The sequence below is a fragment of the Priapulus caudatus genome, unplaced genomic scaffold (genome assembly GCF_000485595.1).
Source record: "Priapulus caudatus unplaced genomic scaffold, Priapulus_caudatus-5.0.1 Scaffold48, whole genome shotgun sequence".
Lineage (NCBI taxonomy): Eukaryota > Metazoa > Priapulida > Priapulimorpha > Priapulimorphida > Priapulidae > Priapulus > Priapulus caudatus.
This window is the reverse complement of record NW_014577109.1, coordinates 193078-198077: the sequence shown is the minus strand read 5'-3', so window position 1 is coordinate 198077 and position 5000 is coordinate 193078. Positions and strand designations below refer to the sequence as shown.

General features: G+C 51.1%; 1 long non-coding RNA gene across 1 annotated transcript in view; it reads right to left on the bottom strand.

Moving 5' to 3' along the window:
* Positions 1-5000, bottom strand: part of LOC106820806 — a 92712-nt gene that overhangs the window by 17155 nt on the left and 70557 nt on the right. The gene's annotated exons all lie outside the window — the stretch shown is intronic.

Here is a 5000-nt window from a genome sequence, read left to right as displayed (position 1 = left end):
GGGCACGCACCGCATCGAGCCTCTCCCGTGTCCGCTCCCGCCCGACGATTCGCGCGAAATCACGTGAAATTCGCGCAGACACACACTAACCGCGCAGCGGCACTCGGCTGGCGCGTTTACGCGTGGCCTCTGCCCGGCCTGGCAGCAGACGGCGACGAAGCGCTGCGGTCAACCGCAGAGAGTCGGTTGGCAGTTGTCACCATTCCCATACACGCAGCAGCTCCGCACCGCCGACTGCGCACGGCATCTCGCGCCCTCTGTACGCACGCAGACGCGCAGCGGAAAGTAAGAGCGCTGACCCTAACACGGGGCGCACCACCTCGGACCCGCGCGTTTCACCCACCTATCGCTGGTTCGGCGGCAATTAACAACGGAGCAATTTCAATCACCGTAATCAAGCGTAATTGCTCTTCAAAGACAAATTACTTAGCCGAGCAAAAACCGCCGCGCGGCGTAGCGTTGTCGAGCAGCTCAATGGGAGAGCGCGAGGGGGAGAGAGAGAGCGGCGCGCCTCTCACGCTCGCAGTCCGATGAACTGACTGACTCCCGTTAGGCTGGATCGCTGCTGTTATAACAGCAGATGTATGTAATTACTCCGCGGCGCATTAATGACGTTCCCACACCGGGACCGGCGTAATGCTAATGCAGCCGGTGACAAAGATGGATGACAGGAACCGCGACGGCGGCTAAGATAAATGGCGCTCGACACACCACCATGTGATAGGCTGCTCCGCACGTACGACTACGTACACCGTACATGTATGCATATATAAACCCACGGTGCGGAATAGGGCGACAGAGAGAAAGAAGGGGAGAGGGAGTAATGGAAACAGAACGTGAACGAGAGAGAGAGAGAGAGAAAGAGAGGGAGAGAGAGAGGGAGAGGGAGAGAGAGAGAGAGAGAGAGAGAGAGAGTGAGAGAGAGATGAGAGGAAGGAGTGAGAAGAGAGAGCAGAGAGATGTAAGAGAGAGAGAGAGAGTAGATGAGAATGTAGAGAGATGAGAGAGACAGTGAGAGAGGAGAAGGGGAGTAGCGAGAGAGAGAGAGGAGAGAGGAGGAGAGAGACGAGAGAGCAGAGAAAAGAGTAGTAGGATGAGAGATAGCGAGATGAGAGGATTCAGAGAGAAGAGGATACGAGAAGAGAGAAGAGAAGAGAAGAAGAGAGAGAGTAGAGAGAGAGAGAGAGAGGATGAGAGAGAGAGAGAGAGAGACGAGAGGAGAGAGAGAAGGAGAGGAGGGATGAGAGAGAGGAGCAGAGAGAGAGGAGAGAGAGTAGAAGAGAGATGAGAGGAGAGAGAGAGATAGAGATGCGAGAGAGAGAGAGAGAGGAGAGAGAGAGAGAGAAGAGAGATTGAGAGAGGATGAGAGAGATGAGCAGAGAAGAGAGATGAGAGAAGAGAAGAAGAGCAGAGAGTGTAGAGAGAGAGAGGAGAGAGAGGAGATGAGAGAGGAGAGAGAGAGAGAGAGAGAGGAGAGAGAGAGAGAGAGAGAGAGAGAGGAAGAGAGAGAGAGTGATGAGAGAGAGGGAAAGATAGGTGTCAGGAGTTGGAAGTATATTGGAGATACAGCAGACAGGGACAGGGCGACAGGACAGACAGAGAGTGGAAGGTGCGAGAACGGAAAGGCCGAGGAAGGGGAGAGGGTGCAAGTCGGTGTGCTATAGGTCGGCAACAGGAATCGGCGCTATATGTAGCGGAGTTGAGCGATCGCGCTGCACGCCTAGGGCTTCGCACGCTATAACGGGCTCGACTGTCGGCCAGCAATAGCCTCGCGTTGATTCATCGCGGCTGATGGAGGGGCGGATCTGGCCGTGCTCAGCGCTTCAAAGCCGTCGTTCGTCTCCCTCGTGCTCTTCATTCTGATATCCCTCCCCCATCTATAGGTTGTCGTATTTTGATTGTGCCTGTCCGTTTCTCATTGCTCGTCTTCATCTCCCTCGACCTCGCGGGTGAGTCATCTCTCTCTCCATGCTCGTCTCGTCTCTCTCGTCGGTCTCTGCTCTCTCTCTGCTCTTCCCTCCTCCCTAGCCATCGCGACGATCGCTCGTCCTTTTCTCTCTCTTCACGTCGCTCTCGGCTGTCTCTCTCTTCTCTTCTCTCTCTGGTCGCTCTCTCTCGTCTCGTCTCGGTCGCCGGTCTTCGTCTCTCCTCGGTCGTGCATCAACTATAAACGCGTGTCGACTGACACAGATCTTGAAAAACGGCTCCTCTTAATCTCCCCCTACCATTCATGAGTGCCCCCGCTAAGCACATACCCTCGCACACACAACAACAGCAAAGCAGCACATACCACATTCACAAAACAGCAGGGAGAAGCACACACACCCTCTCCCACATCAGTAGGAGAGAAGCACGTATTACATCAACACTGCATTAGGAGAGTACATACGCCTCCATCCCCACGAGAGCAAGAGAGAAGAGCACATCTCCCTGTAAGATATCGAGAGAAAAGAGCACATCGTCCTCCCCCAAAGATAGCAGAAGAGAAAGGAGTACATGCTCCCTCTATATGACAGTCGAAAAGTACATCAACCCGACCCCAATCAAAAGTACATGCCCCCTCACCCACGCCAGCAGGAAAGAGAGAGTTACAGACCCCCATCCCCTCCTCCAGGAGAGCCGGAGAAAAAAGAGAATATTCTCCATCTCCCCACGATAGCAGGAAAGAAAGGATTACAGATCCCCTCCCCCACGACAGCAGAAGGCAAAGGAGTACTGTATACGCCATATTTTTCGCGTACAGATATTTTCGCAAATTCAGACTTGACGGACAATTTCGCGAGTGGTTAATTTCGCGGTTGGTGAATTATGAATTATTCGGTATGAATTATTCTCGTGTTGTTATTTTCGCGGTCGGGGACGCGTTCGCGAAAAAAAACACCGCGAAATATACAGCGTTTACAGTACATGCCCCTCACCTCACGACAGCAGGAGCGAGGTACACCTTCCTCTCCCCCGCGACAGCAGAAGGGAAAGGAGTGCATGACCCTCCTCTTACGACAGCAGAAGCGAGGTACACCTTTCTCTTCCCCACGACAGCAGGAGGGAAAGAAGAAAATTCTCCATTGTTTCACGATAGCAAGAGAGGGGCACATCTCGCACCCACCCCATACCACACACACACCCCTCACGACTACAGGGGCCGAGTGCAGACCACCCTTTCGTGACACGGTAATGTTACCGACCGCAAACACTTGCCTATGCGCGAGGAAAAACATTAACTTAATAATTCACCGTAAGAGAAAGCCCGGTAATTTGTAGAGTAATTTCGGATTAGGCAAATCTGATGGACGGGCCCGGATTAGTGTCTCGCCAATGTCTTTGGGCTGCTTCGCAAGAAAAGGTAACAATGAAATGACACCCAAGACGCATAATCCCCCAACTTACATGACGAATTACTGCGCGACTAATCCCGCAATTTCTGAAAGGAACAGTTGATAATATGTTAAATGCATTTTGGTAATTAATTCGAGATACATACATTCTGCTTACGTTATCTGCGCAGATTATTCTTAACACGTGAGGGTTTTTAGCTGTGTCATTTGTAAGTTTCACCAATTGAATTTTCGGTTAAAATAATGATTCTAGTTTTCATTCGGCACCATCTTGCGAGGGGAGAATAAGACAGACGGCTATAGGAATATTCACAATGCCAGGCTCTATACCTAATCGACCACTTGCTTACACGCGCACCTTGTCTCGACAGACACGTATCCATCGGCCTGATTCCCGCAAATCACTCATCGATAAAACGGCGAAATACTCCCGCTGGCATTTAAAAAAACGCAAATGTTCAGAATGTGACGCAGTGTTGCGTTCGCTCATCAATCATCGATATAACAGTGCATTTCAGATGAAGTGATGCTCGGCTGTTTTCCCCTCGAGTTAGCTGCGTGCTGGGGCGCATGCCTGTACACACAGACGTGCGCGTCTGGTTTGTCCTCGTAAAAAAACATTACTGTACTGAATCTAGAAACCACGTAATTAGGGCCCAAAGATCCGACGCACTAAATTCTGCACGCTGAGAGCAGTGCAGACGGGCTAGGTCAAATCTTTCTCCCTCTCTCGCATCTTTCTCGTAATGAAGGTACGCGACCTTTCTATCTTCGTCCGGAAGCCATCGCTACGCGAAGCCAGCGCAAAAATCCTCAAGCACGTAATTATTAATTTCGAAAATGCCCCGCCATCTGCTGCGCATTCACACTCTCGTCATAATCCGCAACACCAATTCCCACAGCACGTAATTATCCACACACGTACGCAGCACACGTACACACGCACGCACACACGCACGCACGCACGCACACAGACAGACAGACAGATACACACACGCATACCCGCTCGTACAAAACAGCGAAACAAAACCAAGAACTCACAATAAATTCTCCCACGAGAGAATTTTACTTGTTTGCATAATTTCAGACAAGTCATAATTGCCAACGAGCCGCGGTCGTGTGCGATGGGGGGAGGGGGGAGGGGGGGTATCCGGCCCTTTTCCCAGCCAGCACGGCGGCGAGAGCACTGCGAAAATAATGAGCCGCAGGTAAAACACGAATTACTGTTCATTTGTATAAATTTTCGGGGCATTTGTGAAATAATCAGCATTTCGTAGGTTCAGCAGAATTATGATTACTGTGAACCAGCGAAGCCAAACGATTCGTGTGCAAATGAATTGGCATAGAGAGAGAGAGAGAGAGAGAGAGAGAGAGAGAGAGAGAGAGAGAGAGAGAGAGAGAGAGAGAGAGAGAGAGAGAGAGAGAGCGAGATAGGGAGAGAAAGAGAGAGAGGGGGAGAGACAGACAGATAAAGGAGCAAGGGGAACGTGAAAGAGAGAGAAAGAGAGAGAAAGAAAGAGGGAGTGAGATAGGGAGTGGGGGTGAGACATACGACGAGGAGAAGGAATATAAAGGGGTTAGAGAGGGATGGGGTGGAGAGGGAAACACAGAGGGTGCGAGTAAGAATGGAAAAATAACAGAGAGAGAGAGAGAGAGAGAGCGAGA